This window comes from Alligator mississippiensis, chromosome 3 (genome assembly GCF_030867095.1).
Source record: "Alligator mississippiensis isolate rAllMis1 chromosome 3, rAllMis1, whole genome shotgun sequence".
Lineage (NCBI taxonomy): Eukaryota > Metazoa > Chordata > Crocodylia > Alligatoridae > Alligator > Alligator mississippiensis.
The window spans coordinates 206,212,491-206,225,258 of record NC_081826.1 but is presented as its reverse complement, the minus strand read 5'-3'; positions in this window follow the sequence as shown (position 1 = coordinate 206,225,258).

The following is a 12,768-nucleotide window of genomic DNA, read 5'->3' as shown; positions in this document are numbered from 1 at the left end:
AATGTAAGTGCTACAGCACATCCTGATTTTCTGTTCATCCCATTTATAACAACTTGTATTTCCTGTCAACAAACTATAGCTTCACTTTAAAAAATTGCCATAACTGTCAACCCAGGTCCTTTTATACCAGTGCTGAGACAAAGGGACATAATAACAGAGCTTGATAGAAATTCCAAAGATAAACTAAACTACATAGGGTTCATGCTAAAACTCAGTGGGCTTTTTGTTGAATAAGAAATATGAGGATTGGTCTTTCAAAGCTATTTGCAGTGGGTCTATTCTCTTCCCTTTCAATGTTAGCAAGCTGCATTCGTATCCTGGGCTTAGGCTGCTGGTGGGAATGGGCTCAGGTCATAAAGGTCCATATCTAGTCACAAATGAATTAGGTGAGTACTCATAGTGAGAACGTCTACATGAGATGCTTAATGTGTAGAAGACTAATTCTACTGTGCCATTAGCATGGCTGGCAAAAACCGTGTTAATGTACTAATGCACAATAGATTTAGTCTTATGTGCATTAATGTAACTTAAAAAGTGTTCGCTTGGGCTAATGCTACTACAGGTACTAAACTTAATGCACCATAGTTACGGCACATTAATGAATGTGTAGATGCTCCCAGCAAATGCTAGTGGGCATTAGTCTACATCGCAAAATATTCCACATAGCTGCAGGCTCTGCTCAAGGGAGTTTCATTTATTTCTGCAATATTACTGGTCACATTTAAAGCTGCTTTCATTGATCATTGTAGAAATTATTCTACAGCTTCAACCAGGTATGGGGGTGGCTTTTAGTTCATGCTTAGGCATGCCGAATTCATACAAATAATGTAAAACAAACAAAAATTTCCAGATTTTCTTACCTTGTACTGCTATGTAGTGCTAGCATAAAGAATACATTTTTTAAATAATATTTTAGGAGCATGAGGATAATTACACTGAACAAAATGTTTTTAAAAGACTTTATAAAGCCCCTTGAAATATTTTTGTTCTTTTTTTCACTTTTCACACTATTTGTAACCTTATAAAACAAGTCTTCCTCTCCCTATCCTCCAGAACTGACTTTTTTCCCTACAAATACTGTTTTATGTTGCATTTGTAACCTAACAGGGCTGGTCTTATCTGGCATTCATATGTAAACAATGTTTTAACAACTTTATCTCAAATTTGTGGAGCAAAAACCTCAGATGACTATATATGTTTCTTTTGACAGCTAATTCCTTTGTTGCTTTGATTTTTTTTTTATTTGATTTATATGTCCAGTCTTAAAGTTATTTCAAGAATATTATATTGTTTACATTTAATGTAAATTCATTCCATGTTGGCAACTAATAGTATTTTATTCTCTATAAGAATAGATGAATAGACTGTTTAGGTTAGAAAGCAAAACAATCAAAATCAGAGATTTGCTGTGGTGTCCTGGTATGACAGAGAGTCATCATTGGACTTTAAGCATTTATACTCTCTAGCATAACATTACAAGGGCCAAAAATCCTCATACTTCAGGCAATAAAACTGGTTAGCAGGGATAAGATTAAAAATGTTCTTACATGTGACAATATGTATTGGTCATTTTGGGGTCTATAACTCTTCTGATGATAGACGGAGCAGTTCCATGTTCTACAGACTCCCTTGCCTAATATTTCTTTTCTGACTACCTGCCACTTCCAAGTAGGCTGTGACATTGATGCAACAGTGACTTCAAACCATCATCTCTAGACCATGCTTTCACGCCATGTGACAGCACCGCCCAGTCAATATTAATGTTACTGCGGCACAATGGTTAAAAACATGTGAGCGTCATCTGCACTAGTTGGGATCTGGCTTCATAGGCGGCAGAAGGCTGGGACTAATGGAGCTTAGACCCCCCAAATGCAGTTCCAGTCATGCTACTGCCATGCCCCACAACCCCAGTGGGAGGGTGGAGGGGGGAATGGCACCTATGTGCTCTAATAATACAAATAATAATTTGCTGTTCATTTTGGAGAGCAGGGAGGGAGTGGAACAGTTAGAACTGGATTGCCCAAATAGGTATGCCCATATGATCAATTTCTTGCTGTTGCAGACAAGGGCATATTAAGTATTTTTTCAATAAAATGAAACTGCAGAATAACTTTGCAATATTCCTTATCTGGTGGATTTAGTATTCAGTTTGGTGTGGAGATCATTATAAAATGAGTGGCTTGATGATTTTACCAGTAATCAGTAGTTTCAAGAATTTTGAAGGCCTCAAGAAAAATATGAAGCCAGACATATGCATCAGGAGAAAATATTAACTGGCGGGACTGGGGGTGGTGCGGGGTGCCATGTGGAACACACCACCTGACCATTTTCCAGTGAGTTTGCAGTGTTGTTATAACGCAAGACAAGAATTGGATACAATGCACATGGGAGAATCCAAAAATATCATTCAATGGTATTGGTCAGCCAGATATACAGTGGTCTTAGCACCTGCACCCTACCTGTTGTCAGATGCTTAGCAAGTTACTATGGACATTCTTTCCAGCTCCCAAATGCAAACAGATTCAAGTGAAAAGCACAATTAATATATGCTTCTATGTATAACAGAGGTGGACAATTATTTCAGGTGGAGGGCCGCATATTGAGTTTTGGCAAGCCATTGAGGGCCACATGACAGGCAGCCAGGGGCAGATAAGTATTAATTTTCTAAATATTTTAGGGGCCTCATGGGCTGGATAGAATGGGCTGGCAGGCCGCATCTGGCCTGTGGGCTGCATTTTCCCCACCCCTGATGTAATGATAACCCAGTAAATGCTCATTTCTTACCCTGCAACCCATGTAAAGAATTCTAATAATAAAACTGGGAAAGAGAATCCCCCAAACCAATTATTGTTATGAAAACACTCTCTATAAATTTAACACAAGCTTTTCTTATTTGTTTATAATTTGCAGCAAATGTTTTCGGTCAGATAGACCCTTATGCAAAATTAAAAAGAAAGAACAGGCCTTACAGCTGTATTTACAATCATGCTATTCAGGGAGACTCGGTTCTTTGTCAGTGATTTTCTAAACTACTGGGGTAACTCACATGCATAAAATATATTACAAAATATTTGGAGGATTGAGGCCTTAATTTGCATAAATTAATACATTTTAATATCCTTCTTTCCTTTATTTTTGATACCATCTAAATCAGATGAAAGATGACTTTTTTAAGGACTATATGGGCTCATCCCAGCCATGGTGAGGGCTGAGATATCAGCTTTGCAAGACTAAAAGAATACCCCGGAAGTCTGTGGCATGGTTCAAAAGAAAAACTTGTCACATTTGAGCAGCATACTCTGGTACGGATGAATCAGAAAGTGCAAAGAAAAAATAGTATTATCTCTGACAGAATCAGTTAAACAAGAAATATCACCTAAATGCATTCTCCCCCCTACACACACCCCAAAACAACAATTGTGACATCCTGTAACTTGAAACCCATCCTTTAAAGCAGTTGACTGTCATGTAAATTACAGAGTCTGCAAAAATAATTTGCACCAAAATGTTTATCGGCTCCTTGACATAGCTGCTTCCATTTATAGCTTATAAGCTGTTCTTTACTGCTCCTTTCACATCTGATAACGTGGCTTTAGAACAGGTGGTGAAAATGTTAGGCAATTATGGGAGCCTCTGTTTGTGCATGTGTGGTCTCTTTGTTTTGAAGGCCAGTGCCCACATACGAAGATATTGTAAAAGTCTCCAATTAAGAGTATCAACTTGTGTTGTCCATGTAAAGTACTACCCCAGTTACAGCTTGCTGCTCTGTAAACAGCATTTGGAAGGGTTAAAAGTTCAGAATTAGCAAAACCTATGTTTTAAAAAAAAAAAGAAAGAAAAAGAACAGTTTATCCAAAGCAATTATGGAGTATTTTAAGCAGCTGGGGCATTCCAGAATGGGCCGAAATTCAAAAATAACATTATGTTTTACTAAGACAGAGGGATGGAGTAATAGGATGGTATAGGCAGAAGTGTTTATTTTGTGGCTTTTGCTGCTCACCATTAGAGCTTTGATGAAGTTATTTCATAGTGAAACATGTTAACTGGGTTCTAGAAAGTGGATAAGCTAGGATCTCCAACTAGTGATGTTTAGACTTTCCATGTGCGCAGGTTATTCCATAGTGCCTTTCTAAATGACTACAACTCCCTCAGAAGCACCTGAGGATGCCAATTATTAGTGAAGGCACACTGACCTAAATGGATCACTTGGTTGATCTACTCTGGCAATTGCTAGGTTCCCAAATATTCCACAGATGCCTTTAACATCAAAAGAATACACAGTTGGTCTCTGCTCAGGTAAATGATTACTTATGTGTGTAAAGTCCAGTACCACTGTGCTGAGTTTGGGACACTCCGACACTTCTAAGCTCCATACCTTCCAGTAATTTAATTTAAAAGATAGGCACTGACAGCCATTTCTGTGGGCTTATGGGGTGACAAAAATGTAGTCATTGTATACTTTTATGAGGTAGTTCAGCAAGGAAATTTTCTATCCCCTTTCACCTGGACACTTTTGTAGTTTTGGGGAAGAGACCTCATTTTTGTTTACAGAATGATAAAAACCAGTCTTCAGAAGTTTCCTGGAATGCCAGAATAATTGTCAGCCCTCTTAAATTTTGCTAGAAGGATTAATGTGATCTTTTAAATAGAAATAAGGGAAAGCAAAGTGATAGAGAGGACTTTACAGACTGAGACATCTGTAACTTTAGGCCACGGAACCTCAACTTTTTTCTACATGGGGACCCCCTGCCCATTCTACCTAGACCTAGGCAAGACCCCTTCCCATCTAGCAGAACTGGAGGGCCAATGGTCATGAGCCTGTGACACCTACTCACAACATCCAAGATAAGAATATATGCTGTAGGTCAACACTAAATAAAATGAGCCTGCTGTCTATAATGCTTGGATTTCAAGGGACCAAGAAGGCTTCCAACAGATTCTACAAGTTCAAGTATTTTTCTAAAACCATTTTAGGGACGTGAACCAAATGACTGAGCTGAAATAAATTAACCTATATCTGTACATAGGAAGCAAAATATGAACCATTTTGAAAGAATCAGGCAACAAGGCTAAATGTCTAGACAAAACAGACCTGTGTGATCTAATAATGCGATCTGTAACTACCATAATTACACTAATCTGCTGAAATATTCTGTTAACACTTAATATATATTTATAACTTCCAAACTGCATCTCCAAATTTGGCTTCCCCCCCCCCCCCCCACACTTTTCCAGTTTCAGTTGCAACTAGTGTTAGGAGTGGATGAATAAATGATGACAATAAACATCCTTCAGTATTACTCATTATATATGTTTCTAAAATTTCAGGCAAGAAAGCATGCCAGATGAGATGTTTCAGCCAACAGAAACCACATCAGAGCATGATTCCAAATGCTCACACTTGAATATTTTATCCTTACTGTAAATGTCAATGGTAAGCTGTTTTGGCATGAGTAGCTTTCCACAAATTAGAACCTATTTACAGACTTGATATAGTTGTATCTCAGCACCAGCATCCTCTTATATATTCTAGTCTCCCATTTCCTTTTAATTTATTAAAGCATGCCCATGTGCATGTGCACAAACACACACACACATGCACAGATGCCCAAATGTACACACGCAGGCTTTGACTGCAATTTGCAAAGTTGCTAAGACAGAATAATTGCCAATTATGGCTTAAGAGGATATTGTAGTAATATCTTCAGCTATAAATTGCTGACCTTTCTGGTTAATTCTCCACAATTTATTTAAATAAAAACTTTCTTTTTAATTTCACTTTACTGTTGTTAGGAAAAAGTGTATTTTTTAGCACAGTATTTTATACTAAATTTAAAACCTGTGTTGAAATATTTTTAAAGTTACAGAATCAAGCACTCAGAGAATAGTAAATGCCAAAGCTGTAGCATTTAAACTAACCCATTCTGTACACTGATTGAGGAAAGGGGGAAAAAAATAAAATGGGACCTTGTAATTAAAGAATGTATCATAAGGCGTATCTACAATATGTCACTAAGGTTTCCACAGTTTCAGAATTTCTAACACTTGAATACTTGACAGTACTGGTCATGTTATTATAATGCTTTGTTTTGTATGGAAATTTCTAGAGGTTTTTTTTTTACATTAAAATTATTTTTAAAAAGTAAAGATTTTCCATCAAGGGCACCTGTTGACTCACTGGCAAATAAGTATGTGGCAGCAGAAAGTTGAGTACAAGTACTAATGGGGCCAAGGAGGGAAACAATGCCAAATGGTTATATTACAGGACTGAGACGTAGGATACCTAAGTGCAGTTGTTCTCAAACTTTTTAGACTCAAGGGCCCCCTTGGAAAATGGCAGCTCTTAGCTTTCACTTGGTTTTTGACTATAGAAAAATAATAGAGCAATTATTTTGCTGCAAAGAACTCAGAAAGACCACAACAAATCAGTGTGTTTTTGACTATAGATTCATATTTGAGTTCAGTATGATCCTGCAGTGTGATGTAGCTGCCAAAAGGCAACTATGGTTTTGGAATGCAACAACAGAAGTATGCAGGACACAGGAAGTGATAGTGCCTCTTTACTCAGCAATGTTTAGGCCTCGTTTAGAGTACTGCATGCAGTTTAGGGCTCCACATTTTAAAAAGGATATGGAGAAGTTAGAGAGGGCCCAGATGTGGGCAACAAAAATGTTCAGCTTGTGGAAAAGGTGCTTAAGAGGAGACATGATACCAGTCTTCAAATATTTGAAGGGCTGCCATAAAGAAAAGGGAAAACACCTTTTCTTTCTTGCAGCAGAGAGCAGGACACAGACCAATGGCTTGAAGTTGCAGCAAAATAGGTTTAGATTGGATATCAGGAAAAGCTTTTTCAGTGTTGGAAAAGTGAGGCAGTGGAATAAATTGCCCAGGGCAAGTTTGGACTCTCCATCACTGGAAGTGTTCAAGAGGTTGGATAAGCATTGATCATGGATGATCTAGGAGTAGCTATGCCTATGTACTTATTATCTATAGTCCCCGTGTTTCTGGGCTTTGCTGGTTGTCATGGGACCACGAAGAAATTTTTCTCCTCCAGTTGTTACCTGGGTCAGGGGGGTTTTTTCACCTTCCCTGGAAGCGTTGGGCGTTGGCTGGGGATTATGATTGGGGGTGTGCCATTGCTCTTGCTGGGACTAAAGCCTGGATGTTTGTGGTTTGAGGGCCTTACCCCTTTGTTTAGGGTCAGACCAATGACCACATTTGGGGCCAGGAAACAATTTTACCTCATAGTCAAATTAGTATTGATTGGGTGCCGGGGGGGGCGGGAGGGGAGGGGGGGCGGGGAGTGTTGCCTTTGCACTGAGGGGGCATGGCCCTTTTTGGATTTCTTGAGCATATTTTAAACAGCAGGGCATTGGTCACCAACCCCACTTTACCTGTGACAGGTTATGGTGTTATGTCTTGTAGTCATGTCAGGGTTCACTGTGTAGTTTTGCTAATAGGTTAGACAATGGATTTGTGTAAGATGGCTTGGTTAGGGATGAACCTGCCTCAAGCAGGGGATTGGACTAGATGACCTCTGGAGGTCCCTTTTAGCTCTACTTTTCTATGTATGCTTCTATGATCTTCAGATTTATCTTGTGAATCACGTGCAAGTGCTTGCACACCAAACAATGCTAATAATATGTGATACTTTGTGACACCCTTAAAAGAAGCTCACAGCATCCCAAGGTGCTGCAGTGCCCTGGTTAAGGATAACTATCTTAGTTCAGCCAAGCACATAGATTTAGTACAGTTATTTTCAGAGGCATTGAAGTGAAGAAGCTAAACTTGTCCCTACCACATTAGAAACCTAGGGTCAATTTCCATTATTTTCACAAATAACTCTCAGATGTTCAGTTATCCCCCTTTGTAAAATGGGACCAATAATACTTGCCTGTGTCCTATGTTAAGGCATAAGGTCTTGTTATATAAGAAGAGTTAGATGGTGCCAGTCAAAACAAAGAAGGGTTTGTCCACACGAACAAGCATGTGCGCTTTGCAGCACCTCAAAGGCTTTTCAGGCACCACAAAACATACCCCACATACATGATTTGATTCTCTATGCTGCATATTTGGAGCTCAGAGCCTAAGTTAGATACCAAAAAATCCCAGTATCAAAAAAAAAAAAAGTGTGGCAAAACAAAGTGGGGCGGCGCACGTGGCAGCAGCATTCACCACTTAAAACTGGATCCTGGCCAGCCAGAGCCATGCTCTGGCTGCCAGCCAGGCTCCGTGCACCTGGACTGCTGCTGCTGCAATCCTGGGAGGCCCCCAGGACCCCAGGTAAGGCTGCTGGGGCCAGCCTTCCCTTCCCAACCCAGGGCAATTTGCCTCCTCCAGATCATGTGTGCAGGAGTGTTCCCCGGGGACAACTAGCAGCGGCACAAATATGTGCCACTGCTAGCTGTTCCAAGGGAAACACACGTACACACTTGTCTGGATGTGCCTGAAGTGCCAGTAAAATCCCCGCTGCTTGACCAAGAGTGTGTTTTGATGGGAGAAGTCCAGAGCAAAGTCCATATGCTCTGTCCCAGAGGCCACTTCAAGTACAATGCAGAGTTCAAACAGACAGGAATAAATAAGAAGTTTTGCATCTTGTACAAGTGGCGTTGAGCTATTGAATGCATATAAGGTTTCTGGGATTTTGTGTCTGTGAGCTGGACTAATTGGTTTTTGGTCCTGCATTGTATTGAGCACAGGCAGTGTAAATGTTTCTCACAGTCTACATTTTACACATGCATTCAGTTTCCCCAGACCCCAAAGCAGTGTTGCTACGTAATAGTGTCTGTAAGCATGCTGATGTACATTTTGGGCATGTACAAGTATATTTTTTTATTTCCATTAGGGAACTTGCTCATTGCCAGAAATCAGTACAGTTGAATCAGTTCTTAAGACAGCTAAACTGTAAGCAGAAGCAAAATAGCAGCAAACCCCCATTTGGCATTTGCTCATCTGCCCCCATAACAATATGCAATAAGAGAAATTCAGCAATAAGCATTTATTTTTGTGTGGATGGATTGATTTATGCTACTCAGAGGGAGGATGTGGATGGGCCTAGGCATAGACACTTTACTGACTCTGGTCATTGACAGCCTGGGGGTGGGGCCAGCCCCATGCTCAGACAGACCACATGAGCCCTGGCCAAGGCTAGACCACTGCCTTGGAAGCAGCATGAGCAGAGTGCCGCAAAGTCCAATGGGTTGCCAACAGAATGCAACCTACCATGAATTGGAATGAGATGTGGTACAGATGTTTGTTATGGCACTCTAACCTACAGCACTGAAGTCTGATACCACATCCATCCAGGGTTATCTTAAAGCAAGATCCACCATTTTTACAGAACCCTGACCATCTGTTTGGCTATGGCTGTACAGCGCTTTCTACGCACTCATCGTGCAATAAGTGTAACTTCTATACCTGGCCTTAGGCTATAAACAGACATTGCCAAATAAAGTGGATCAGCTATGTCAGATGTGTTCTGGTACAGTTGATCCACTTCAAAACAAGTGAACAAAACAAACATGGCCTGTTGGTCTGCAATGTCGGGCCCTTGCCACTTCCTGCAGGGGAATCCCCAAGTCATGCAGGACCCGGCCCCCCAAACCCCAGGAGCACCTGCCCAGAGTGGCTAGAGAGCACAGAACTTCAGGGCTCAGGGCTTCCCATTCAATACTGTTTTCAAGCAAATAAACATCCGTCACAAAATAGCAGTACAAATTAATACTACCTTTTGTTGCAGCCACAAATTTGGCCAAAGGCATGGATGTTTGTTTGCATTTGCCTTGTTTGCATTTGCTTTGCATAAAAAAATTTCTGGCAGCACAAGACAACATCTGTTTGAAGCTTTAGGCAACTTTAAGGTAGGTGAAGTTACCATTCCAATTATAAATGCATATTCAGAATAGGTCAAATTCACACAGGGTATTGGGATAATATAACACTAATAATATAGTGCAACAATGCTTGCTCTTCTGTGCTAAATGTGAGCAGCTGTAGAGTAGAAATGCAGGGGGGTGATTCAGAACAGTAGCATATGTAATTACACAAACCCATTGGCTGTCCAAGAGTTATTTTCTCTCTATTTTAATAAACTTCCTTGTTAAGTGTTAAAGGCAGCGGATACAGGCCAATCTGGACAGGTTGGAGCAATGGGCAGAACGAAACAGGATGCAATTCAACGAAGACAAATGCAAGGTACTCCACCTAGGGAGGAGGAATCCCCAGCACACCTATAGGTTGGGGGATGACCTCCTCAGCAGCTCAGTGGCTGAAAGGGATCTCGGAGTCACAGTTGACTCCAAGATGAACATGAACCGGCAATGTAATGAAGCCATCAACAAAGCCAATTGCACCTTATCATTCATTAGCAGATACATGACCAACAGATCGAGAGAGGTGATGCTCCCCCTCTATGCGGCATTGGTCAGGCCGCAGTTGGAGTCCTATGTCCAGTTCTGGGCACCGTACTTCAAAAGGGATGTGGAGAATCTGGAGAGGGTCCAAAGGAGGGCCACTTGTATGATTAGTGGCCTCCGTGCAAGACCCCACAAGGGGAGGTTGAGGGATCTGGATCTCTTCAGCCTTCACAAGAGCTGTCTGAGGGGAGACCTTGTAGCAGCCCATAAGTTTATCAAGGGAGGACAACAGAGAGTTGGAGATGTGCCATTTACCAGGGTATCCCTAGGAGTAACTAGGAATAATGGTACAAACTAGTGGAGAGTAGATTCAGGTTAGACATTAGGAAGAAATTTTTCACAGTAAGGGTGGACAGAATCTGGAATGGACTGCCAAGAAAGGTAGTACTATCACCTAACTTGGAGATCTTCAAGAGGAGGCTAGATAGGCACCTGGCTGGGGTAGTCTGACCTTGGTCCTTTTCCTACCTGGGGCAGGGGGTCGGACACGATGATCCTTCGGGGTCTCTTCCAACTCTACAATCTATGAATCTATGAAAAATGAGTTTTTCTGTGAATTTCTACCATTCACAAATGCCAATGTTGTAAATTGATCATAAAATCATAGGATAGTAGGGCTAGAATATATGTAGTCATCTAGTCCAGCCCTCTACTCAAGGCAAGATCATCCCAATCTAAACCATTCTAGACAAGCATCCACCAAGCCTATTCCAAACAAAGCTGTATGAAAAACATTCTCATGCAAACAACAGGCACAGTGCTTGAAAACATAGTGAACACCCTGATCACAGGCGTTACACGTACAAGCATTACATTTCTACTGAGAAAATAGCCATTCTCTTGGTAGAAACAACACGTATACAAGCCTTCAGCCTTCAGTGCATTTCTCCTGGGGGAAAAATGCCCCAGGTCTCAACCTCTTATGAAAGTTCCTTTTGCAAGGGTGAATGTTTCTATGCTTCCCTTAACATACCATATATAAAACAGGGGCGAGGGCACTGTCAGTGTCCTGCCTCGGCAAGGGCAGGAAGTAGTTAAAAATCATACAACTATTCAGAAACTCCAAAGATGCTAGAATATGCACCTAGCACAGGAAAGTGAGGACTCAGTATTTGAAATGTAAAAAACAAATAGGAACTCCCCCCACCCCCACCCCCCAAGCTTACCCAGCCAACTTTGTAAATCACTATGGCACAATAAAATGCAAAGGCAACTTTAAAAAATTGCCTCAGCACTCACCTTTAAACCAATTTGCAGGCTTTTTGGCACTGGGGAACTCAGTAACTAGTGTCAGCCCCAGTTATGCTGCCTCCCATAAACCCAAATATACTTGGTGGAATTCACCTTTTGAAGCATTATGGGTTGTGAGACTTCAGACCAAGCCCAAGGAAGGAGGCAGAAATTTTTAAGAATCATGTTCTAAAAGCTCTTACTTCCCAGCAAGTTCCCAGCCAATAGGACTGAAGTCATATAAAGGCGGTATTACTAGCTCTAAGACATATCTTCACTATTATATTTAATAATTTCCTCATTCACAATTATATCCAACTTTAAAGCAAGCCTAGGTATCTAAAGTCCAGTAGGGATTTGTTTCTGCATCTTGTATTTTGATTTGCTTTTTAAAATTCTCTCTTGCCTTGTACCTAGAGGCACTATAAACTAAACACTATAAATTAAAACTCTGACTTTTTAAAGTAAACTCTCTGAGGCACATTAACTAAAATAGCAGTGTTTCCCAAAAGGAGGAGAGGCAGCAAAAGAACAGTTGAAAGGGGCAAACAGCTCTCAATTGCAGTAATAAACTCAAGAATTTAAAAATAATGTGTCAGACCCCCAAAAAATCATGAGATTGGCTTAACATTATGTGGTAAAAATTATTCAGGGTTCATTTAATTTGCCTTTTGGTTTTTGAGCCTTCAGGATATATTCAGGTTATGCTCTCAAGCTTTTTCTCCACCACCACATAGAGCTAGAGATTTATTTATTTATTTATTTTAGTGAAAGCAGAGAATCGCACGTAATCACAAGACTCCAGTATCTGGAACTGTAAGAGCAAAACTAAATATCATGAGACTCACAATGCAATCAGGAGAGCTGGCAACAATACAATCGTTCTCCAAAGGGCCAGCTTTCATTTTTAAAAGAAGGGAAGTTTCTAGCTGTTGGGGTTGCATTAAATGCCTCTACTGTAGAGAGCCTAAAATAATACTTCAAAACTGCCTCATTCATCCCATTAAGGACTAAATCAGGTGGCAATTTTAATATGTTAAATCCCAACCTGGTTAATTATTTCACTGCTCAAGCCATGTCAGAAAGAACTAAAAGAAATGTAATATTATGAAAAAAACTGTTT